At 38.6% G+C, this 27,446-nt stretch overlaps 1 protein-coding gene across 1 annotated transcript in view; it reads right to left on the bottom strand.

Annotated features, from left to right (window-relative positions):
* The window catches only part of stag1a (STAG1 cohesin complex component a), a 39,534-nt gene extending 13,707 nt beyond the window's left edge, over window positions 1–25,827 (bottom strand). The window contains exon 1 of the mRNA XM_085441051.1: window positions 25,594–25,827. The gene's annotated coding sequence lies outside the window, so the exon portion shown is untranslated. The remainder of the gene's footprint in view (window positions 1–25,593) is intronic.
* Between the last annotated feature and the right edge of the window lie 1,619 nt (window positions 25,828–27,446).

The following is a 27,446-nucleotide window of genomic DNA, read 5'->3' as shown; positions in this document are numbered from 1 at the left end:
TCAGTTATGATTCATTAAATAGAACCGGGATCTAAATGGTTTGAATATTAAATCACTGAATACTTTTATACGATGTCTAAGTGTTCATTGTCCAAAGAGAGTCAACTATAAAATGTCACTGAATCCTGAGAGAGGCTGTTCAATCACTTGCTGTGGAAAATGAGCTGTCAGTGTGGAAACGGGGAGAGGAAGACACCAACTGGTCAACTTGAGAACAACAACAGCAAAATCTCAAGTTGGGTGGAAAAGATTTGTACACAGTGCTATTGTCAAACAATTTAACCACAACCCACTGACACTTAAAGAATGAGCATTTCATTAATTTAGTGGACATCTTCTACTGACTTAAGAAAAGCTCAGCTCAAAACTTTATAAACTCCTAAATTCTGTGAGTTATGTTAAAAACACTGCAGAAACATGACGTATTACCCTCTAGTTAAAGAAAAATGGTCTTTTGACAAAAGCTGGGGAAAGTATGATGTCAAATAAAATATGGCAGAAATTGGAAAAAAAAAAAACCTCTGGGATTCAGTGAATGATGGAGATAAACAAATAATCCAAAAATGCTTTTCATTTCATTTTCATGAGCTGACAGCTAAGCTAGATCCTCATTCAGAAGAAAGGCAGCTAAGTGAATTATAACATTATTTGTTGACCTGTTCATATGCTAATGAGAGCAAAGAGCAGAGGGTGAGCAATACCACTGTCAACCTGAAGAGGCAGTATGATCCACAAAGTCCTCTGCCCAGCATCTATCTCCAGACTGCCTGACTGTGTTTAAACTGGGAAAAGTGGGTTGAGAAAAATCAACTGACACTCATTTAAGTCACAGCTCAGTTCCAATCTAGTTCAGTTAATCTACAGAGTGTTTTAGTGATCTATTTTCCTTAGAGTGTGTGTGAACGCATACATGTGTGTTTGAAAGTAGGTCTGGGCAACAGTAGGGGGCAGGCTAAGAGAGTGTGTATTTAAATACTGTCTTCCACACAGTGTTTGTACTGTGGAATAGCATGGGCAGGAGAGCCCCCTTTTTCCCCATGATGAACTACACACGCATACACACACACACTGATCTGAACAAACTGTACAATTGCAAGAAACAGACCAGCTGATTTAGATCAGCCAAATAAGGATTTTAATAACTAAATAAGGATAATGTGTAACCCTCCAAGTAGCTTAATTAGCTGCAAAATATAATACACACAGTAACACTTCAAAAGACAGCAGTGAGCAAAGCCTTTTAACAGCTGGGAATTTACATGCACATTTGCATGCACATAAGCTTTTAATTGATTCTGGCCTTCTGCGTTCCTGCTGCACAGGCGCAGAACAGCAAAACAAAAGAAGCCTAATTCTGTTCATATCATTGTGCATATAAATTACCTGAACGTTTTTTTGCACGCAAACGCTGAAAAAAATCTAGATAAGCAAATCCTGTAAAAGTAAATTTATAATTAATGTGCAAAAGTCAGATGCTGCATGCAAATACAAAAAAGGAGTACTTATAAACTTACAAAATAGTAAATGTTTCCTCTCCATAGATTTAAATAGCATAAAATGATTTAAATTAATATGTATTCGATATACTTGCATGCACATAAGCTTTCAACTGATAGAATGGAATAGTATAAAATGATCTGTATTCATGTGTACGCGCTGTAATGGGGCAGCTGTACCTCAGAAGGTAGCGCAGGTCATCTACTGAACGGAAGGTCAGTGGTTCAATCCCTGTCCAGTCTGCAAATATCCTTGGACTAGATACTAAACCCAGTTGTTCTCCCATGCAGCCAATGAATGTGTGTGAATGAGGTATGTTGTGTAAAGTACTTTAAGTGCTCTGGGAGAGTAGAAAAGCACTACATAAGGATCAATACACTTACCATGTGAATTTCTGTCTATGCGGACAGCAACAGATATGTGATTTTCAATTAGGGCTGCCACGATTAGTCGACTAGTCACGATTACGTCGACTATCAAAATCGTCGACGACTGATTTAATAGTCGACGCGTCGTTTGAAGCTTTGTAAGATCCCAAAAGATGCAGGAATGAGTAGCAGGATTTAAGAGTGTAATAACGGACTGAAACAGAAGATGGCAGCACTGCATGTACAACGATGCCAGCTGCCGTTAAACCCCGAAGAAGAAGCTGTGTCCCAGAATTCATAGCGCGGCCCTGCTCAGTTTCCAACAATGGCGGCAGCTAGTTAGTTTTAATGTTACTCTTATTATTCTTTCTGGGTCACAAAATACACGTTTAACATATTTTTAGGCGAGAATGTAGCTGTGGAAACCTCAAATATCTGCTCAGTTTATCAAGACACCGCATATTTTCAAAAGCGCTCCGACGTTTTCGGAGACGTCTGTTACCCACTAGCTCGATAGCTAGCCGGGGGCTAGGTCACTAGAGCTGTGAGAACACCAGACTCCCGGCAAATCGTTTTCAAACCCACCGCCGTCTTTCGCTACTCAGGTTAAACATGATATATGAGTCACTTAGATAACTTAAAAATGTTATTGTTTGGCTTTTTTAGTATTTTATTTGTTCCTGAGTAAATCGGTTTGGCTGAGATTAAAGTTATAGTTTTTACACAGCTGAATAAACTTCAAGCAGACAGCTGATTATCAGAAGTGTGAGATGCTCCAGAATTTACTCCGGTGTCCTGTTATATTTTAGATAGCAAGGAGTTTATTAAACTTCACCGAAACAATCTGCAAATTTCATTAAAATTTAATAAACTATCATCTTTTCTTTATTTTTAGTTAGCACATACCTTAAACACTTAAAGCTGTAAGCTAATGCTAGTTATATAAGAGCAGATGCTGCTGGTGCAATAAGCTGTACGTTTTACGTCCAATGGATCTGATTAGTCGACTAATCACAAAAATAATCGGTGACTAGTCGACTATCAAAATAATCGTTTGTGGCAGCCCTATTTTCAATGTTTTAACAGTTAATTGCTGAATTTTCAGAAACAGATTGCACGTAATTGCCAACTTGACCCTATTCAATTGCTGATGTCATACTAACTCCATCTTATGGCAACATTTATGACAGTGTTGGTATGTACGACAACTCAACATCAAAAAAGAACTTAAGAGTACGACTTTATCTTGTTATATACTTTGCAGGTGAAAATAAATACATGTTATATGAATACTCAGCATATCACTAAATGTTAAAAATCACATTATATTGTGAGTATTGTAAGTATTGTGATAACCTCATGTCATGGGCTGTCTGGCGATCTCCACCTATAATCTTTAGCATTAGGTATGAAGTGCTTGAAGGTTTCAAGTGGAATAATGCAAAAAATAAGCTGTGAGCAAAATAAAAACGGAACCCCACCATTTATGGGCATGTGTGAGGTGTATGACAGTAAATCTGACGGTAATTGACAGGGCACTCACCAAAGACGGCGGCGTTAATGAGTTGTTATTTAATTTAGCGCAATCATCTTGAGTGACTTTAATTTGCAGATTAATCTCAATACAACACTTCACATCATTCAGAGTGCCAGCTGAAGCTGAAAATAATCAAAACGCTGATGTGCACCGCAAAGGCTATTTTTCACTTGAGACTTGTAATCAGTGGAACTAAATATAGCTTATTATTACTAAGGGATCACAAAATGTAGCGAGGTAACAGCTCTGCAGCCACATCCAGACTGACAGAGCATAGAAGAAAGAAGGCAGGACTGCTCTTATGTAACTTCACCGCTGCCCCACCCAACAACTCTCCCCTCTAGAGTCGGAGACGCCAACCCCACCTCCACCTCAGTCCCTCTGAATTTCACAGACTGTTATGTCTCAGCTGTTAGTTCTTCTTCTTTTTTTTTTTCCAAACCCCAACATGCTTTTCCTTCCCTTTCATCATCAGATTATCTTCCTCCGAAGGGACAGAAGCCAACTTCATTTGAATCAATCCTCTTGTCATGTTTTTTCTCAGTGAGCTATACAGTCAGGAAGAGGAAAAGGGTGTGTGTGTGTGTGTGTGTGTGTGTGTGTGTGTGTGTGTGTGTGTGTGTGTGTGTGTGTGTGTGTTACTGAGAGCTGGGAGCCTGCCTGACCCACTATCGACCAACAACTAAATAATCCTCAATGCACATTTGCTCCTCAATTTCTCTGCACTCTGTCTCTCACACCCGCACAAACACAGATGCACCCAAGAGTGCAGACACTTCAACAGTAGACTATGAATAATTTGCAGCGAGTCTCCTCAACTACTCTGTTTTGGAGGACGCGAAAGAAGCTGCCAACAGCATCCCGCCCTCTCTCTCTCCTGAAATCCACTTAGACAATAAATGTATAAATGTACACAGCATGAACTGTTATGAGTATTTTTTCCATTGCAGGCTAACTACAGGGAGATAGTGGCACTGATTAGTCCCATGACGCTTGGTGTTCTGCAAACACCACTTAGCCACCACATTATAACCAGCTGCCTGATAAGGTCCTCTGTGGGGGTGTTGCAAACCATATGAAGATGTTGCCAAGGGGATTTTTTTTTTTTTTTTGAGGTGAAGCTTAAACGGATTTAAGTCATTTACTCATTAAATGATTGTCCTTGCTTGGAATAGACTTGGTAGTTACTAGCCACTTCAAATCGACCTGCAATTCTGACCCAGCCATAACAGCCATGCAAGATAACAGTAACGTCTCCTTTCAAAATGCATTACGTATGAACAGCTTTGTTTTGATCTGTTGAGCATATATTAAACAGCTTCCAAAAATGGGGAAACTAGACATTTACAAATTTTCTAGGAGACCTTAAGTATTAGTGGTAAACTGGAAGATCATGGAATGGAAAAGTGGCCAGATTTCCATTGCAGGACATCAGGACAGGTGAGAGGTGGTGCAAGGTCTACAGGACTGGACAGTACACATGACAATGAAAACCTTAAATTGTAACCCCCCAACAACTGGGAACAAATTGTTGCCAATTTTTTACTGTTCTTTTTTTGCAATAAACATAGTTCTTGTAATGAACTTTTGTAAGTATTTCCACACAATAACTTAAATATTACAATGTCTGACAATACTTTTATTGAGGTTTTCAAAGTTGCTGCTTAGAAGTACCGAACAACCCTTACAGAGCTCCTGGACAAGGTGGTGGTCACCCTATAAGAATATGCTAGTTTAAAAACAATAAAAATTGACGTCATGGCAAACATGAACATCACGTATAATTATCGTAGAAGGAAAATAATAACAAAAACAAACAAAACAAAACTACACACATGTAACATATTCAGGATGTAAGTAAAGCCGCTAAAACCATAAAGTAAAGACTTCTACTCCAGAGACAATTATGGTCTGTTAAGTGACTTTATCCTCAGTGTGTGCGCAACACTGTGTGTGTGTGTGCGCGCAACACTGTGTGTGTGTGTGTGTGTGTGTGTGTGTGTGAGAACTTATGAGTGAGTGTGAGACAGAAAGACAACGAGCGAGCATCTGAGAACCACTTAACATGCATGACATGTTCTCTAGGAGGCAGGCCGGCGTTGCTATAGCAACTAGTGTGGGTCATAAGCCCGGCGGTGATGGCATATTTGATTGGCTGCGTGGAGACAGGAGGGACCATAGTTAAGAGGGGAGAGCAGAATAGAACGGGACCAGTTACATATCCAGTGAGTGCTCCATGAAATCTGATTTAAAGACTATTTCAGCACTCTTCCAGTGTTGGTTAAAGTTGTTCTGATATTAGCCTCTCCCTCCCTGGGACATCTACTTTGAAGTACCCTCGCACACATAAAATAAGCTTGACGTCTCCTTCCTCATGGGCAGCTTTCAGTCTCATTCATAATGCAGCAAAGACTTGGGCATTATTAAAAGTTTATTTTTGCACAGAGCAGACCACGCTGTAAATATGTGGATGTGGAAACCACAGCATGGCCTTACAATTCCTTATTAATAAAACTTTTAGGTTGATTTGGTGAGACTGCAATTTAAATGATTGGAAAAAATGCATGTGAAAAAAAACAATACAGCATATTTCTGACATCTAACTGGGTTTTTTGTATGATCTCGGTGCCTGAAGCCATACACCCTCTCCGAAGCACTCATGCATGTAAACGGCTCAAGTTGAGCCGTTTTCTCTGATAAGGCGCAGATAAACTGGCTTTCTACTCTGTCCAAACTGCTTGTAAGGATGTCCCTTCCACCTTACCAATATGAGATTAGCAGGATCTGTGTCCCACTGTTTCTGTAACTTACAAAAACAGACGATTTGCACAAAAAAAAGAACATAAAACACAACTACACCAAGTATAACAGATGCACAATTTAACCAGAAAACGTACAGCCCATCCAGCGAGTGATGGGCTGAAATCATATTAGTATAATTTATAGAGTAATAAATCAATTCCAGTGCCAGAGACTACTACAGCGAGGAAAACCTTGACAGAGAAGCATCAATAAAGCTTCACAAAGCAGTTTTCTCCAAACTAATGTTTTTCGAGGTCACTTTTTACCTGCCTGTTGGGAAAGATTTTTATTTTTAATTAACACTTTTACTATGACCAATGTTACATAACATCAGAAGAGTGTCTTATGAAATACCATGACAACAGAAAACTTATTATGTTCTTTGAAGAATTAACCTTTACATATTTTTCAGGTGAAATGTGGTTCAGTTCGACATCTGACAGCAGTAAAAATATCATAAATGTCATTCTTTTAGAATGAAATTCGATTACCTTTCCCCCAAATACACAAAAACGGAAAAGATTAAAACATTTTATACTGTCGTAAAAGGTGCTACAAATTTTTGTACAGTCAGCCTGTTCCAGGCTAAATTTGTATCTACTCAGACGGACTTTAAAGTTACTAGTTTGGGTCAAATCAAGAACAATCCTGAAACTGTACAGGTCATGCCTGTGTGTCTTTTTTAATGGGACCGTGTTGCTAGAGTTCAACTGACTGTGTCTCCACATCTGGCCAGGTTTCTACGGGGACAGGGACCAATTGGTCTTTGGGAATCTTTAAACAATAAAATGGTAAAACAACATAGGAGTGATCATACATGATGCACACAAGGAACAGATGGTGTTCTCACACATACTCTCTGTATTAGGGTGGCACAGTGGTGCAGGGGTTGGCAGCGTTAACTCACTGTAAGAAGTTTCCTGGTTTAAATCCTGACTGGCTGTTTTTAGGTAAACTCTGCATGTTCTCTCGATGCCCGCGAGGGTTTATGAATCCATTGTTAACACTTTGAGAGCTTAGAAAGACCAGAAAAGTGCTAAACAAATGCAAGAACTGTTAGCGCCTGCAGTGGATAACCAAATAAGCAAATAAGAATCTATTTATTCTGAGATCACTGACATTAAAACAGGATTTATAAAGAGGTTTTTGGGTGGGTGTCATAATATAATAAAGGCACTACAGCTGCCATTACACTGAGTGCGAGAAACACGTGTCCAGGACATACACGCACAGAAATTTTCCAACCACTGCTATGATTGCATAGATCACTTTTTAATGAATTGTTTTTAAGTGTGTTTTGTGTTTTCAGTGTCAATTAATGTTAGCTAATGCTAGTATTGCTCATTACAGATAATCAAAATGAGGATTTTTATATGAGGCAGAAGTGAGAGTAGTGTTTAACAGTTGTAATCATTACATAATAAACCCAGGCAGCTTGCCATTTTCACTTACAATATATGAATCATTATGGCGGTTATGTTTTCATGTCTTGGGTCATATTATTACACATCAGTAGAAGATTTTCTCTAAAAACGAGTTTTGTGCGGCCTAAAACAAAGCCAAACAAAGCACTCTACCTGCTCTCTGAAGTGTTTTTAAGGGTTAATCATCCATGTATTAATGTTAGATGTGCTATTTATATATTCTAAATACATCTGTAGTTTAAAATTTGGTATAGACAGTTATGAGGGAACAGTTGGCCCATGCCCAAACTGGTAAAGGCCATAACGTGAAAGCATGACATATGAACAGCATGCAAGGGTTGAGAGAGAGAGAAAACTTGTCCTTCCATTTAACTGTTTTCTCCACAGCAACATAAAAGAGTGCAAGGCCAGTCTCTGTGTAGCTGGTAATGATTTGTAATAACTTGTTACAATGATCACTCAGCAGTGTGGATGTCAGCACTTTTACCACCTGCGTATAAAATTTCCACACAAATGAAATGTAAATGTTAAATAAGTTCACATAAAATAGCTAAAAGAAAAAGTGCTTCCACTTATCACACAGATAAACATCTGGTAGGAATCCTCCAGGGCTTAAAAGTAAAGGAAGCCAATGATGTGTCAGAAAATGCAGTTCCTCAAAAGGCCACTTGAGGCTTCAATGCGAGTCAACCCAGATGTTACGACAGAAATATGGCACTATTTTGCTCCATATATTAATTTGAGAAGCACTCACACTTCTCTAAATACAAAGGTTCTTTTCTGTTATGCACCAACTGTTCTATGATAATGATTTTCTCCGTTGCTCCTTTAAAGTATTTTCATAGAACCAAAAAAAAAAAAGTTTTTCTTTACACTTTTAATTGTTTATGGGCCTTTAAAACCGTTTTTAACAGTTGGGTTCATCATTGCTTTTACCTCAACTGAGAGAGTCTAAATATTTCTCCAAAAACTTAAAGAAGCGTTACGTACACCTTACTGCCACCGTGGTCCCTGCTGGGAGATTCTTCTGGCAGCTAAAACCTGCACTGTGTCTGCTATAATTGGCCATTATCTCCAGAGACATAATGTGACAAGTTTCCAACACTCTAGGCTACAATGAGACTTAAAAAGCAAGACTGGATTCCTACTACTAACATCAGGATGAAAGAAATAAAGGCTGGCTTGTCAGGCACTGCTCACTGCTCGTGAGCTGTGAGCAGTGCCTGAATATATAATATAACCAATATAATATAGCCAATATAACCAATCCAGCCTTGCATGCTATTTCTGTCTCTATGCTCAAAAATAAATAAATAAATATATATATATGTTCATGAGACTAGTCCACAAATGAATGTCCTGGAGGATTCACATACTGCTTTAATGTGGCATGGAGAACAACTTGTTGAGTGAGCGGCCGAGGTCAATATTACAATTTCTGAGATATTTCAGGGATTGAGGTGCAGGTTATTAACACATCTCGCATCTCGCTGGGCCCACTGATGAGAGAAATATGTCAATTTCACAAATAGGATTAGCATCACTAGCAAACAAAGAAAGAACAGGTAATTTGTAGAATAGAACAGAATTTAAGTTAATTCAGTGATTAGAACAGAAAGCGATTCAAGGCATTTTGCAAGTCAATGGGGTTTAAATCTCACCTTAATTAAGATAAAACCTATAATACCACCCCCCCCCCCCTTTTTTTTTTTTTTAAATCTTGGTTCTGTCACTTTAAATATACAGCTGGAAGAAACAAAACAAAGTAAGTGGCTTGTCAAAGTACGAAGACATCCACAGGATTGCAGCAATGGAAAAAGTACTGTTACAGTTTATATTTTGGAGATGAGGTGAATGTTTGAATGAAGATTAGGCTGAAATTACTTTAAGGCACTGGAGCTCAACAAAATGCATTTTAAAATGGTTGTTGAGCTGACTGATTGCAATCACAATGTTTACGTTTTATGTTGACATGTGTTCACAGATTAAGCCCGGGCCATTAAATGATGTCAAACAACAATTTGAAAGGTACAGAGTATGAAGTTAAGAGTTCCTCTCTGGTTACTTCCCAGCTCATGCCATTTGAATCAGTTCATAATGGCTTAATTTCTCCTGACATAATCGGTATTCCTCGTGCTTCCAAAACTACACCTGGCTGACCAACAAGTAGAAAGCTCTGCAAAAGCTTAGACATTTCTTATAACCTGTTTGTCCTTACTGATTAAAAAAATCCATTCATACTTGTACTTTCAAAAATGTACTTTGATGTACTTTTCAGTCATCTTTTAACATTTCAACTGCTATACTATTTATGAGTTAAATGTAAAACAGTTAATATGAACTATTATCAGGGCACCAGAACCTGAGTAAAATGCCTCTGCTATAGCTGTAAGAGAGCAGCGAAGGCAAGAGCATTAAAACAGAATCTTTGTGTCATTAAGCAATTTCATCCACTAATATTAGAAACAATGATATATATATATATATATATATATATAATTCCAGCTCCATGAAATAAAAAAGCCGGACAAATGATGACCACAGACACTTCTAGATCAATTTTTAGACTCTCTTATGATGACAAGAGTGGACCAAGCCAATTAAAAAGACTCTTTTATTACCTCCGTTTTTGACCGTGGCCTTCAACGAATCAAACTCACATCTACTTCTAAACAAACAAAAGTAAAAAGGTGCATTTAACATCACTTTAATAAACAATTTAGGCGTATTTTAAGCCATAATTTCTATTAAAATAGAAACTGCTCTTCTTGAATCAATAAATGCTGTATACAAGACAAAGCCAAGACAAGACTGTCAACTATCTTGTTTAAGCCTTACAGTAGAAAATCCAGCTGAAGGAAGCAGGAGAGGAGTTTTTCTCTGTTTATATTACAGCCAAATGCTCAGCGAACACACCACTATGCAACAGGCTGACAAACAGCTTAACTTGGTTTCTTCAGTATACTATAGCAACTGATCTTCTGAGCAACCGTTACACAGAGCTCGGATTGAAATGGATTTGCTTTTACACTTCTTTCTGTTACTATGTTCAAAACTGGTCTGTACAATAATGTGGGGCATGCTGCCTTATTAAAACTGAATGGACTGTTATGTATATGCAAATTGTCAACGACTGCAAAGCACTGATCTCTACATGGCTTTCGGAATAGAGTAATTTTCTGCTCAACGACCGTTTAGCAGTTTAATTATTTTGTAAAAAAAAAAAAAAAAGGATTCAATTTGGGCAAGAATGTGGCCTATAAATTCACCTCAGCGGTGATCTCTAACTGTAAACCATCATCAGTGTCTCCTCTCTGCGTGAATGTGGTCTCTACAATATACATTTGACACCACTTTTTATGACAGCAGACGCTATAAAGAGAAAGTGGCACAGTGAGGTATCTCTGCTCTTTAGTCATACGTGATTTATCCCTGAAGAGTCCTACAGCAGTGTCAAGGGTGAATGCTGGCTGCTCAAGGATATTGGTCTACTTTAGTCAGGCAGGGTTTAAATGGATTCAATTAACTTCAATCTTGGTGGACCTAGTGGCCTGAGGGATCATCCAATGATGGGAAAATCCCCCAGACGGCACACCAAAGTAACACAAGCGTCCTAACATACTGAGAGCTAAGGAAATGTGATTCACAAGCTTGGCTGTATGTGTGTACACTTTTGCTAAATTAAGCAAAATGTGCATACAGCACTATGAACTGATGAAATGCTGATTTTACCAAAGGGCTATAACAAATTCCTGATGTCTGTTGAGCTGATTAAGCTGTTGCCTACAAGCACCTGAAAATATACAAGGTAGACAAATTGCCTAGATGATCTGGGACGGTGTCATAAAGCACTGCAAACATCTACAGTATGCACGTGTCAAGTATACTGCAGCAGGTGAATGTAAGACAAATAGCCTGCATCAAGTCAGACAGCTTCATTCTAAGTTGGAGAAGAGAATGAGGAAGTGCCCGTTTTCTCACAGCTGTCAGTTGCTTAATCTTGTTATTATCTTCTTATTTTTTGCTCTTTCTGATCTTTCATTCTTCTGCATCAAGTAAGACATTATCATGGAGCTGAAGTCTTTATTTTTAATCAGAAACACTAAGCAAAAACCATAATGGAAAATTTCATAAATCCTAGAGGAGAGATGACATGTGGGTAAATGAAAAACCCATTAAAATAACATTAGCGCAGATCTAGCTCACTTTGCTTCAAAGTCCACTGGACTTCGCTGAGGATACGTATATAATCATTCCAAAAACAAGCATTTTTTGAAGTGCAGATTCACTGTACAAGTAGCTGCAGTGACGAAAATCATTAATTGGCTAAGGTCATAAGACTAATGCATGCAACGATCAGTGAGAAGCTTTGAGACACAGCCCAAATGTAATTAAGAGAGAAGCACTTACAGGAACGACTTGCGTCATCTGTGAATGGCAACAAGCGGTTGTAACTGACGTACTGTATGATGGATAATTAAACAGAACGTCATATTGCCTGCAATTACAAACCACTGGAGGAAATCTGGTAAATACGAGGTGTTTTCTGTTGTACAAAACATTTTGGCGAGTGGCCAACACCCAGTCAACAGTTCAACTCTGAATAAGCTCCTCAGTTTTAAGACTTTGCAGCTGCAGGGCCAGTGAGCCCATGCAACATCATGATTAGGAAAACATGTCAGCTTTAAATATTTTAGTTAGCCCAGACCTCTTCTACTTGTCAGACCCAGCAATAGTTATTTTTTGTTACTGAAAATGCTTCAGTGAGCATCAGATAGAGGAGTCCTTCTATACCCTGGTACCTCATCGCAATAGAGCAGCTCACTGTTCATTTCTGCAAACATCCGTTACAAAGTTGGGGTTTGGGTTTGCTCAAATACTTTTGGGAAATTATAAACATCTTTTATTTCTCTTGGTATTTTCTAAATTTATGATATTATCAGATTTCAAATGAGATCTTTTTTGTGTGAGGTGCAAGTTTCTGTGATAAATACAGACCTTAAAGCCATCATCGCCTTGTAATAAGTAAAGCTAAGTCTTAATTTAATCCAGTCTGCCAGCTTCTCACACTTAAGGTGTGAAATACAAGATGAAAGTCAAGAAACAATTATGACAGAAGAAGGAGAAAGCAGATTAATACTTTATTAGCAACAGAAAGACGTGCTACTCTGCAGCAACTGTTATGTTAATAATAAAACATGAGATGAAAAATATAAAGAGAGCCAGGTTTATGTATTTTTATTGTGATTAAAAGTAGCAGTTACCACCACTAAAAATAGAACTGTGGAAGCACTGAAGTAACTGTGGCTACTTTACAACAGCTATTACTTTTCGTTTATTTCCCTTGGTATTTTCTAAATTAATCTGGCCTCAAACAGGAACCAAAAGCAGAAAACATCTATCTGTGTGAGGTGCAAAGAGAAACAAAGTTCATCTTTTAAAAAGTAATGCTGCGCCTTGATTTAATATGCCAATTTGCTGGCTTTCTACAATTTAAATTACTACCTTGCACGGCATTCAAGACAACACCAGAGCGAAAGTCGAGAAACAATTATGATAGATGGAAAATAAAACAGAGAGCCACTCTTCTGGAAGTACGCTGGCAGACCAGACACAACTATGCTTGTAAAAGAAAAACAAGGAAGATAAACAAAGGATGACAACAGCAGGCAGTAACCTGCATGATCCGTACGTGCCGTACCCAATAACCAACAACAAATGTGTAGTTTCAGCAAAGCAAAAGCCGACACCATGTACAACGCGTACAAGCAACACTTTTAATTCATGTGAGCTGGCACCTAAACAGTGTGTCCTCACTAACACTCAACAGTATGCTATGAGTTTGCATTTTGAAATCAATAAATGACACCAATTTATGACTTCTCTGAGTTTAGGTACAAACAGTTAAAAACACATTTTTGTCATATTTCTGACAACATGTGTTTTCTTATTTTCATGACAGATGGTCAAATAAATTTGACAAGCACAGCACATCCTAATTTTAAAAACATTAGGCTGATGTTTGAGCCATTACTATTATCAAACAATTGTTAACAGAGGTGGGTGTGCTTGAGGTAAAACTAGTAGATTAATCAAATTTAATGAAATTTTAACCAATTTTGTAGCATTTTTGTTTTGTCCCATATGACTATACTGTTCCACAGTGTCACCAGAGGATTGGTAATCATATCTGTTATACTGTAGGACAGGTAGTGTACATTGGATTTAGAAAACTATCTTCTTTTTTTTTTTTTTTTTAAACAAATACAGCTACCTTGAGATTCTTTTGATTTACAGTGATGAATAGAAGTGTGTTTCTCACCTACTGATTTTTCTCTGCTTTTGTTCTCTCAAGGATTGTGGGAATAAGGCCCAGCATATAATCACAGTGTCAAAGAAGTAAACAAAAAGTGATTTTTTTTTATTGCTCTCAGCTACAATAAAGACAAAAGCAGCAGCTCCCAAGCCTTTAAAACTTCTCCAGTGATGGCCAAACAGCCCCGGACTTTTAAGCTTAAACCAAAATTGGTCCCCGTGGGCCACGTCTACAAGCTGAAACGCCAGGACAATAACTGCACTTTATCATGCTGCCAGGCTCCATACATACTGAGAGCAAGGAGCCATGGCCTTATAATGCGGAACAGCCTTGAGGCCAACTGTGGCTGTCTGGTTTAACCAGATTATGATTATGTCACACGGGAGATTACCAGACATTATCCAACATAGAAAGTCATGGTCATGTTCCTGCACACACACAGAGACACAGTCACCAAGCACACACATGCACAGCCATCTGTTATTGCCACAAACTACTGTATGCTCGTTTTCTGCAGCACACAAAGATTAAACCTAGCAAAGAGGAGGGGAGGGGAAGGATGCTGTGTGAACAGCACTCGCTGATAAGATCTCTGCTGAAAAATAGATTTTCTTTCCCAATCTCCTGAGAACTACCTCTGTGAATAAAGGATAAACCGATCATAAGAAAAGAAAAAAAAAGAGGGGGGAGGGTGCATGGCAGTGGAACAGCTTAAGAGAGACAGATGAAGCAGAGAAGAGGTAATAAATGTTTCTCCCTCTGTGCGTGCAATGGCTGCCTGCTCGGTTGTAGCGGACGCAAAATGGAGCCACGAAACTGAGGACAGAGGGTGGGGGAGATCAGGGGGCAAACAGGAGGAGGGGGTAAGGTGGGAAAAAAAGGAGACAGTGTGACAGCAGTGCTGAGGGGGGAGAGGGAGGGGAGCACAGTGTCTAATTTGTTCTTCTCTCATCTGTCTGGGCACCCTCTCTCACCTTGGCCCAGATTTACAGTCTATACTTCATATTCTGATGGAGTGGGAAAGAAAAGCAGGACAGGCGCAGGACACACACACATGCACACACATGCACACACACACAACCTATGGAAGCTATTAGTTCTGATAACTATTATTACTTCCTAATCATCCTAGTGGCATGTTGAACACTTCACAGGAGTGAGAAGCTTGCTAATCTAAGCAGGCAGGTGTGTCAAAGCAAATAAAAAAATAAGAAGAAGAAAAAGAAAAAAAAAAAAGGAAGAAAAAAAATGCTGTAATGTTGCAATAACGTGCAGGCAGCTGAGGAGAAAATGACTGCCCAGATACAGACTGCAGCTAAGTGATTCAGAAGAAGAGGCTAGCGAGCTTTGACTGAAGCAGATGGCCGATTTAAAAGAGAGCTTCAAGGAGGTAGAGTATGTAAATCTCAGCCAGGTGTCTGACACAAATGTCAAGACATAGACATTTAAAACAAAAACACAAAGAAAAGAGCAGCTAGCTGGATTCGTACTCAGTGGTATATTCAATAATGTTTTTAGACTAGCTGAGAAAAGAACAGAAGCTTTCTCTCTACTAGCGGTGGAGTGTTTTAGAAAACACATAATAAAGAGATCATTACTTTATATCTGTGCTGCCACCAAGTCCATTAGGCAGCAAGTCAAACTGCAGACACGCGTTACTGACAACATTTGGACAATAGCTCGTTTATATGACTGCTAAGAGCAGAACTAATGATTTTTCATTTTGTGCCATTGGTATTTGTGGCAATCATCGACAAACTATTTAAAGAAACAGTGTGCAGGCTTTCAGTTGATGTTTTTTCAGTGGTTTTGAAAACGAATAATGCATTCAGAGAGCCCTTGGATTTAGAGCTGAAAAGCTTTAAAGTCTCTCTCTCTCTCATTCATATATATATACCCGGTATATATATATATATATATATATATATATATATATATATATGATATTTTCCTGTTCTTTATCTAATGACCACAATTATAGTAGATATAGTGATTTGTGAATGAATTTATAAAATAACTGTGTCAATAACTGTATGAACATTTATTAAAAGCATTTGCTAGTTGTGTTCTCGCTTCAGGAAAAGCTGCATTTCTCCTCAGGACACTGCTCTTCCCATACAACGTATTGCTGTTAGTAGTGGTTGGCAGCTCTGATTGGGCTCTGAGCACAAAGCCAAGTAAGGGAGACCGCCCAGTAAATCCTGTTCAAGAAGCCCAGGATGAAAATCAAAGTGTACTGAAAAACACATGCTGGTAAATCAGAACTAGAGCTCAGGGTTGTGAACCTCTGGATAAATCACATTCTGCAATATTTTTGAAAGGTTACATGCTTAAACAAGCAAAGCTGGCAAATACTGTCCTCAAATGTGAAGATTTGCTGTTCAGAACTTAAAACAGCCACGTTTTCTTATCTGTGGTTTTTAAATAAGGATAGATTAAGAATTCAAACACCACCAAGTTACCAACAAAGAAATGAATAACTCAGAAATATACTGTCATTGTATTTACATGCAAAGATTAAAAACTAGATTTTATACTCAAAAATCTTTGTTATTGTTGTTTTTTTGGGTTCACTGACATTGAGTTTTGAGCTAAACACTGACCATACCTGGACATTTTGGCTGATACAAAGTAATCCAAGCATGTCCAAGTACAAATTTGAAAAGTTTAAGGAAACAGTTCATGAAATGTTTGTCTGAGCCTGAACTGGATGGTTTGGTTTGTATGTGGACAGCACTGGGAAGACAATGTGCAGGGAAATTTATAAAAAAAAAAAAAAAAAAAAAAAAAAAAAAAAGAGGTTTACAGGTAAATAATCTGTAAATAATCAGCTAGATTGGGCAGGGCAGCTCCTAATCCAGAGCACACAGAGCAGATGGGAATCCAATATTATGAGTGCAGAGTTAAGAACAAAACCAAACAAACGTCTATTAGTAGATCTTCTGTCACATCTCGATTCTTTATAGGCCTCAGTTGAGTTTAAAGCAGGGATGAATCCATAACTTTTTTACTTTTAAGTTCTAAAATACTTTTCATGGTTTTAAAACTAGTTTTAGCTTCCAACCCTGCAGGAAAGCTCCCTCTATTAGTTCACGTTGCTGCAATTCTTGTCTTGTAGTGACCATTTAATTTCCCCCTCTACAGTCAGAGAATTGACTTGGCACAAGCCAGGGAATCAATATTAAGTAAGACTGTGTACAAATAGCACTGACCGCTGAGACAAACACTTCCGCAGCTGATACTGAGGAGGTGGTGTTTGCTCTCGCTTGAAGCTGGTTGTTAACCTCGGTCGTATAAATGACACCTTAAGGATTTGCAGGTCTGGTCTGGTGTCAAATTTAGATCGGACTGCTCTGAATGTAAATAACAAATCAAATACCCCCCGGGCCGAGGCGGGAATTTACTCATGTCCCGGACAGCAAGGAAGCAAAACAGAGGTTAGACTAAATGCCTCAAAACGAGTCAATAATGCATCATAATCTCTCTTTTCATTTTATGGACTACAGTCCTGGAGGAGCCGCAGATACATTTCACACCTCTCAATCAATGTTTATGCACATCCAGGACTTTCTCTTTATTATACTGCTGGCTATTGCTTTAAAAGAAATTTTTCACACAGGGATTAGGGAACTGAGAAACGCAGACTATTCGGTGCAGCAAGCTTTTCTTCTTTTTTATTTTTGTTTTTTATGCCCTGAGCTGTGGAAACAGCTGCCTGGGGGATACGAACATAGCTTAACCTGGTGATGTTTTTTAAGATAAAATTGGAAGCTAATTTTTAAAAAGTTGATTTATTTATTATTCATACATGCATCATTTATTTTTACAGCCTAATTATCACTAGCCAGTCACTTATAAAGCAATTTGATTACCAGCAACTTGTGTGAAAACAATCTATGCCTCTTTTGAAGAAAAAGAAGCACAAAATAAATGTTCTTAAAAAATATATTCCAATTATATGCAGCTTGTTACAAATATATTAACCTAGAATTTACTATGAACTGTGATGTTTTCTATATCGTTTTTCTCCATTACATAACAGTGTTGCCCTACTTTTTTAGTAGACCAGCAAACATACGCTTGTTTGTGCATCGGTAGGTCACGCAAATGTTTACAACTTTTCTTTATTACATATTATTAGTTATTTATTATAATTTTGGGGAATTTACTCATAAGATAGCCACCATATAGAAATCACTGCTTGCACTACTTTTTAATGCCACCTTGAACTCTCTGCTGCATTCAGAGAGAGAAGAAGTGCTGTGGGCAGGCATTTCTTCAAGCTGGCTGTCAGAGGCTTGGTTTTTAATAAGGTGTTCCAGTCCACAAAGCTCGACTTTACATTGCTGATGTAAAATGAACTGCTGTCAGTTTCAGCAGAGCAAGAAATCCAATCAGACAGGAACAAAATCGTCTGCCCTAACAGCAGAAGACAGATGACGCACGCCAAAACATCTACTTAAACAATGTGTAATTCTAGGTGATAGAGTGGGAAATTAGATGATGTTTTAAACTGATTTCCTCTTTACTCCTCCTGCAAAATATGGCCCGTATTGAAAATGTCATCTAGCTGTTTAATGTTTATGAACTTTTAATATTTAACAGCCCCCACAGAAATAATCTCAAACTATTACTGCAGATGTGCAAAAGGTGACAAAAACACCCCCACTTTGTTGCTGGATATTTTTTTTAAATGATGGAAATAAAACAATGTTTCACCTGTTATGCCTCCAGCAAGAGGAAACTTCGGGGGCACATTGTTATGCTGTTGTTGTCTCATGTTTCTATGGATTTTCACATCACTGATAGAGCTTGACTGAAAAATAAGGAAGCAAGCAATCATGCAGTTGATATTTGTGATCTACTACAATCTTCTATGTATCAAAAGTAAAAGGTTATTCATATTTTACAGTTTATTTACCAATTTAAATTTTATTAAATCCATTAGGTAAGTAGAAGTAGCAAGCATAATTACACTTTAATGCAAAAATACACTTAAGAGTGAAGGGCAGAAACTGAAAAACAAAAAGGCTACAACTGTAACAAGCTATGTGAACACAGGTTAAATGAATAAGGTTGGGGAGACCAAGCACAAAAGTCTGGAAGGAAACAGAATGGAAAATCTGAGGTGATTTAAAATGTCAAATTAAAACAGGAAATACAAAGAACAACCAACGTCCGGCACTGTAAAACCTTTATCGACAATAGACCAAGTGTCATAGAATACAAATATATTTGAGTCACCTGCAAAAGATACAGATGAGTATTAAAATGTGACCTATTTGAGAAAATAATACATTCCACTATTCACTAAGAGTGGAAAATTGAGTCTATCAGAAGCCTTAGCCCTGTTAGAACATTAGCAGAGTCACAGCTGCTAACAGCTGAATAGCTTATACATAAAAAAATTAAAAAAATAAAAAATCAGAAAAACTGACTTGAAGCTCAAAAAACAGCCGTCAAGTCGCAGGCAGGTAGTGCCAGTAAAATGGAAACTATTACTCAGCCTGTCGTTCCATCACTTAAGCTGTGACATCGATGACGGTAAAACACAGCTGAAAAACCTTTGATGTAGAAACACTGTCAGGGTAACTATAATAGTCCCATATCAGGGAGTCAAAATAGCCTAAATATATGTTATATATGTTGAAACACTGCAAAGAAAACCTTTCAGATCCAGGATGGAATACAATTTTTCTTCCTGAAAAGAAAAATTAAGATCTTGACTCTTGGAAATAAATGGTTTATACTATTTTCTGTGCTCTTGACTCTTGACAGCCAGTGCCAGCCAAACAGCTGAGCTGTGTCAGCAAACACGCTTGCATGTCAGGAGGTAAAATCAGCTTGTTCGGGCTAGCAAGCACTGAGCCACTATATAGTAATACCAGTGAGAGATCACAACCCTCCAAAAACACACACAAACACTCTCTCTCACGCATACACAGAGCAAAGCACATCTCCTCTCATTAGTGCTCACCCTGACAACCGAGGAGCTTTTAACAGATAGATTCTGAATACAGATTTTGCTGCCTTATGGTAAAGACCTCATGAGTTGACATCATCTCATTAAACCCATCATTATGTCAAGATTGCATTACTATATTATTTATAAAACATGCCATTTTCCTTTTCAAACAGTCTAGCAATGATACTCAGCCTAGTATTCCTTTGTACGCACTATATCAGGGAATAGATAATACTGAAAAATACTGGGTTAATATACATATACATCGACTGGTATTGTAACATCTTGGTTTAATGTGAGCTAGGATAGTTAAAAATCAAACAAACAAAAGCAACAGTTCTTCAAAAAAAATCTCTTGTTTCTTGTTGATAGTGCAAACACATACTTTACATATTTCTGTGCTTTGACTTGTAATTTTTTTTTCCAGATTTCCTCACTTGTAGTGTGGGCTTTGATATCTCTACAGCTCCCTGAATATTGAAACGACTAATGGCCTTCTATATCTTTATTTAAAATGCCATCAGCATGCCCAAGCACACACTTCTATGTTAATAAAGCTTACTCCTAGCCAGCAGCTCAATTCTTTGTTATTTCATTCAAGAAGAAAACACTATGCAATGCAAGACCCTTTCAAAACATTTTTCCTTGTGCATGTGTAATGGGTAATCAAACCGGCAATCGATGCAGTGCCATTCCATGTCCATGTATATTGCATTACATAACCCATAACAAAAGATGTACAGTTGTTCTTTATGATCATGCTCTAGCCTATTTAGACTCCTCACTGTTACTTCCAGACTCCAGTAAGTAATTTTATAACAAAAAACAAAACCCACTGTGCCATTTGACATATTAAGTCCAGTTGGTATATTCAAATATTAACATGATTTCACTTTGTTTACTTATCTATCTTATGTCCAGAGCCACGCTGAAATTAGACTTGGACATTACAGACATTTTATTGCTCACATAAACTTTACTAGGGTGGGAGACTTTGTATATTAACAGACAATCAAATACAATTATTTTATTCCCCTCTGGATTGTTTTCTAATCATAATCTCTTCCCTCAAAGTTCAGTTGCTGCTAACCAGCCAACCCGGTCGTTGCAGTCTTGAACTTCCCCACTGGCTGGGTGTGCAGGTCGCGTTGTGGCCGTCATTGAGGGTCATTCCGCTGCCTTACCGAAAACTCTTTCATCCCTTGGTTGGACAGATTCAATTGCCACAGTCTTGAACTGCAACTCGTGACATCACTCCTTTTCCTGTTCTCAATGTTAAGAGCTCAGCAGGCAGAGAGCCAGTTCATGTGTTGCCACCATGAACTCAGTGATGCTAAGCCAAGACACTAGTGTAGGGTTGGATCAGGTTAAACTAGAAACTTCCCTAAGAGACCTTGGTTGTTAAGTATTTCCAGACGAGCACTTTATAAACTATATTACATAATAAATCTTTGAAGGAAAATTGATGTGTCAAAGTTTGTGAATAAATGCATATACCCCCCACCTCTACAAATGTCCACAAACACACAGCAGTTCCTCTATAAAGCCATGCCAGTTTTTAAATCTCTCCCCTTTCGCACTCTGCATGACCCCGCCTACTCTCGCCGCCTGTGACAGTGGCAATTATATTCTGTTGTGGATATGAACAGCTGGAAACTTCAGAGCCAACTAGTCATTCCTGTTATACTCATTTAAAGTCTGGCTGATGGGTGCAAGCAGAGTTGGTGCACTGAAGTCTGTATGGACAAGTCCATGTGGCATGACAGAAAACTGACAGGCATGCATTTTTCCAACCAAATGGACCCCACCCTTTAACTTACTAACTTTAGTTAATTTTGCAATTTTTTAGAGTTAGTCATAGAGTTAAAAAGGGCCAACTAATATATCTAGTGTATACTGTTAGGTGCATGCTAAGCTAAAAGGGAGTCACCTGTGCTGCTCTGCAAGCCTAAGTGTTTTTAATACAGGTAATCCTATGTGTGTACTCTGCTCTGTCTGCATCTCATTTTGTTACTTTTACTTAGAAATTGAACATTTATCATCTTTTTACTTACTTACTTTTTAGAAAATACAGATATGCATTGTCTATTGCCAACCAGTCAAAAGGCCCACATTGCCTGCACCCTTGTGCCATAACGCTATAAATTCAGCTTGGCTTTGAAAGAACATCATTCTACTTGACAGTCAACAGGTCTGACAACAGCAATGAGGCTAATTACAATCCAGCAAACCGCAAAAGGAACGCCTGCAACGAACCAGCAGTGACAAAACTATTTCAAAAGCTTTCCAAAGGTTTATTCCATATTGACAGGAGCAAGCTGCAGGGCTTATAGTGCACAACCACAGTGACACAACTTACGCTTCAAAAAATAAGGTGTAACGTGTGCACAGTGGAATTCTACTACAGTAAATATGTCAACTATCACCATAGCAATAAAAGTAATAAAACAAAGACTTCTGCGATTGCTGATAGGATGAATTCATTCAGAACTTTGAACCAAATACACCTATAAAAGATCTTCCATTATCTTCAGTAAAACATCGTTGTGAATGTGAAACGATAAATCAGTGCTGTTCTCACTTCTCAGGTGTTACATGGCTAATCGCTGAGAGTTTGCACATATGACAATACTACTTGTTTTTCTTCTTCTTGTTTTTGACTCTTGCAAACCACTGAAAGCTGGTTTTCAATGATAGTGCCATTTTTTTCCAGCATCTTAAATCAAGGTCACCATTTAATAAGCTCTGACAAATGTCAAAGCCATTAAATAATCCCCTGAGCTGTAACATTATAGGAATATGGCTCTAACAAAAAGCACGCTGCACTTGAGTGGTGAAAGCCTCTGGCTAAGAAATGATCAAGCGCTCATAACATAAATCAAGGTCTGCTCTTTACAATTTGATTCAAGGTCTAAAACAAAACTCTGATATGCTTGAATTATTACAGTATCTTATCGTCAAGATCAGTGTAGACGTAAAATCGTTCTGCAACACATTTGCCATAATTTAAAAATTACAACAAGCAGCATTATGTGTTCATAATACTAATTACAACTAATATCCAAGTCCTTTTTATTTTGGCTTTCTAGCTAGGGCAAAGAGCCAAGCGATTTCGAGGAACAGAGGAAGGATTATTCACCATTTCCCTTAATCTTCTGTTATTTAAAGGTTTAAACAATGACATGCTCAAGAAATGTCACCCAGTGTCAGCTTTGAATTGCTGTATTCTGAAGCCAAAGGGAAGGATATATATTTTAGCACTCACTGAATTCCGCAAATAGAAATGACAATTTTATGGACATTAAAATTTTACTTTTTATTAAACAGAGCACCTCTGTGTCTAGTATTACACCATTTAAACACATTCCATTAAGGTGGATACAAGTTAACCAGTAATTTGGGATCAAATAAGAACAGTTTTTCCTATTTACGTTCTAGGAACACTCTTGTACTACTACTACAGCTACAATGTGTTTTAGTGTGTTAGGATAGTACAGGAACAGGCAACAGCCTATATGGGTTCTTCTGCTGGAAAAGTAAACAAACTCTGTAGTGCAAATACCACTGAAACATGTTTTGTCTGTGAGGCCTTACAGGGAAGTGTGATTGTGTGTGGTTATGCGTGTGCATGTGTGTTTAATTTTGGCAAACAGGTTTGGGCCTCACTCTGAAGGAAAATCTCTAGGATTGTAATAGAAATATGTGTAACCATTTTTAAGTTCATTTTTTTAATGATAAAAGACATTTTTGTTTATTAAATAGCCATAAATCACAGGAAAATCCTTCAACTTATGTTAGGTAAGGTATCGCACATTCATTAAAAACAACAACAAGAAACCCAAAACTGTCCTGACCAATTCACCTTACACACAAAATCACACTCCAATGGACCTTTCTTAAACAGGAAAAACCCTGGTATGTGCATTTCACTAAAAGAAAATTGCTCCCAATGTACATTACCACAAAACTGCAACCTAATAATGTAATCAAGAGGTAATTTGTGAGGACATTCATTGGGAATGTACTCAGGATTTCACAAACAGAGCTGGGACAGATTTTCAGTCAGGCAGATATAGTCATAGCACAGAGTCAAATAAATGCAGCCGTCAGCTGCATTTCCCCACAAAATTTCAAGTAGTACATTTGTATAAATTGCCTAAATACATTTTTACAGAAGTGGTAGTTTCCCTATTCCACTTGTCTGGTGGCAGCATGAAAATGATAAAGAACACCCACCGCCACAAATAAAAATCTAGTTTAATAATCTCCCAGGTACTCACTTGTTGGTTAGTCCTAAAAAAAAGATTTATAAGATATTTTAGCGACTGATTATTATAACTATACAGCACGATATGCATGACAATTTTATGAAATACACATATATAGACAATATTATGGAGTTTTGCTATTAAAATGTCTACCCAGAATGTGCTTGGATTTTAGACAAATAAATAAAACTAGCCTAACATCTGCAGATGACAACAGACCATGATATACTTGTTACACTGGTTTATTGTGAAAAATGAGTCAAGAGCCTAACAGCTAAAACCCTTTCCAGGTCCCATCATGTTTTATTTGTTCGTAGTGTATATTTCTGCAGTGTGATAATGGAAGGCAAGCAGGCTGCAGATAACAAACCAACACAGCCTGCATGAGAAATCACATGGTTGACTGTAAACAAAGCAGTTATGCAACAATCTGAGATTCATGCAAACTGCCAGCAGGCACTCTGACCCACTATAACCGATCGCCTAACTAGACTGCACTGGGTGAGCTGCACAGGGGTCAGTGTTGGAGGGAAGCTAGGACCGAAGCCTGTTTAAACCTGTAGGGGTAGCTGGTGGAGCCCATCCCCCCCCCCCTTATGTGACTCATGTTTCCCCGCTCAATGTTGCCTGCTTCCCGCACAGAAGGGGGCAGGAAAGGGGGGAAGAAGCGCCATAATAATTATGTAAAACATGCAGGAGTCCGTCCTGCATGTTTGCACTGAAAAGCATGCATGTGCTGTCACTGACTAATAAAGCAACATGTTTATTTTGCTGCTTGGAAAGTCACCACGACTCCCAGGAACTTGAAGGCATGCTGATGTTGACACAAGGGGGTGGGAAAGAAAAAGAAAAAAGTAGAAACTGGGATATCTCACGTTGTGTATCTTGTGCGTATGCAAAAGGAAAAACTGCCAATTGGTTGATAACAACGATGTCAACAACAACGTGGCAAGTAGCGTTTGAGCTGGTGACAAACCAAAGCAAAGAAAGCAGCGCACGGCAGGAGGGCAATACTGTACAATCATAATACGGCTCTGCAAATGAGAGAAGGTGATGCTCTGAATCCTGCCTTGCAAAGACCATGAAAACACGTCACACCGCATGGCTCTTTATTTGTTGACAAGCCAAACTCCTCCGCCGGGTGGAAATCGGTGGCAAAACAGGCCGGTGCTGCGGCACACACTTGCCCTTCCATCAAGTTGTCTTGCCGAAAATTTTTGGGGCTAGCTCGCAAGCTAACGGCTCCGCTAGGCTACAATGTAAGTGAGGAAGAGAGAGAAAGCACATTCACCTCCGTTAGCCGCTAGCGCCCATCCCCCAACCAACCAGTGTTCCCTGTCTGTGTCCACCATCTTTAATCTGTGTTCCGTCTCACTTCCCACCGCACAAAACACGACAAAAACACAAGACACTCACCTTTAACGACCATCGCCAAATCGATTATCACCTTCCGAACTAAAAAATCGATTTTCGTTTTAATATCGTGCGTATTTTAATATTGAAAGTTGGCCGAGCGAGCGGAACCGCGCCTTGAGAGAAGAGCAGCAATCCTAAACCGCCATCTGGTGGTATTTTCCTCTCTGTGATGCAGCGGGAGCGGCGCAGCCTCAGACCGAGACACAGCTGCCCCCTGGCGGACACACCGAGCTGCGGCGGACACGAGCCTCCGGGGGCGAGCGGGGAGAAGGGAGGGACCCCGCCAACACATCGCTGACGGGGACGCGCACAGGAGCAGCGAGACTCCCCGCTTCTTTCCCAGTTGAGTTACTACTTTGAAGGGCTTGTCTGGCGAGAATTGCATATAAGAAGCCATTTAAAATTCTACAAACTACAAGCACTTACTGGTTGTCATCTGGAATATTACAGCTATACATTACACCTTTCTGTGTTCAAATAGGCTACATCACAAAACCCTTATGTAGTTCCTTTCTTCCTTATAATTATTTTTAATAAATATGAGTTATTCAGTACACCTAAGTAAAAGTGAGTGACAGGCATTTTTTCTTCAGAGCCCAGAGTAGCCTTTTTTCTATCCTTTTTTTTGGCTGACAAGCAGTCTGATAAACTCTAGGGTGTATTCTCTATAGATAAGGGACTACGATACTTCTTAGTTTCTAAAGTTGACAAAGTGTGACAAGGCCACACATGCATAAATCTTCTACATTAATGACCTTTGGCTTGTAGATTTTTTTTATGCTTTTCAGACTCACATCCTAGATGGAGAGTGACAAAAATAAGAGTGTGCATGTGCACATGGCCGAACTCCTACAGCAGGTCCTTGGGCTGAAATTGGATGTGCATAAACCCAATTACAGTCTGGATGTACTCACATTACTCACTCCAGCTCAACATGGCGTGATATTGCCAGAAAGGGAGGGTGATAGAGACACACAGACAGAAAAAGAAATTACTTCAGTTAATTATATTATTCCCACATCAGTGTCTTTAAGTGGATATCAAACACCAGCAGTGCATACTGCATGTGTGTGAGAGTTAGAGAGTGAGTGCATAAATCAAAAAGAAAGGCTGCTTAACCTTTATTACATCTTTTAAGATAGGGCAGTGATGCGTCTGCAAATGCACAGATAGACGCAAGAGCACACGCACAAACAGACCAACTGGTTATTCATTTGACGGATGCACTGTTTGCCATAGCAACGCCACATCTTGCCCATAAAAGCTGTAGCAAGATCCTCCCCTCAGGGCTATTTGACACACACATACAAACACATACACACACTCATGATTGTGTGGCTCATTCACTGACATAATACATTCCCTAACCTTAACCAACCCAAAAGGCCTCAGTTTTTCTTTCAGACCTTAACAACACTTGGGATGCATTGGGAAGGGTGTCTTTTGTTTCAGAATTACTGCAGCACTTTATGGAGCTTCTTATCATCAGAGGCCTACAATCTAACCCTGGCCAGCAGGTAATGCAAGAAAGCTCTGCATATGTGGCTCACCAAACTCAACAAACAGACTAAAAAAAGAGCGTTCTGTAGATTCTGTGCAACAGCATGCTACATTTATATCTCGTATTCGCTCTATGTTTTAATGCATTTATATATTTTTTCATTCTAGGCTTCCAAATTTAAATCAGTTCCATTTTCATGTAACCACACATAAATTTAATACCATTTTTCTTTTGTGTATTTATTTAAAAAATAACCTAAATCAGTTATAGGCTGACCCAAATGAAAATGGTGATGGTAAGGCGCATGACTTTAATCTTTCACTTAACTGCTTTCAGGAAAAATAACTGCATC

This window comes from Copadichromis virginalis, linkage group LG19 (genome assembly GCF_057382275.1).
Source record: "Copadichromis virginalis isolate Kocher_CV1m ecotype Utaka linkage group LG19, C_Virginalis_male_GT1.1, whole genome shotgun sequence".
Classification (NCBI taxonomy): Eukaryota; Metazoa; Chordata; class Actinopteri; order Cichliformes; family Cichlidae; genus Copadichromis; species Copadichromis virginalis.
This window is presented reverse-complemented; position numbering and strand designations above follow the sequence as displayed.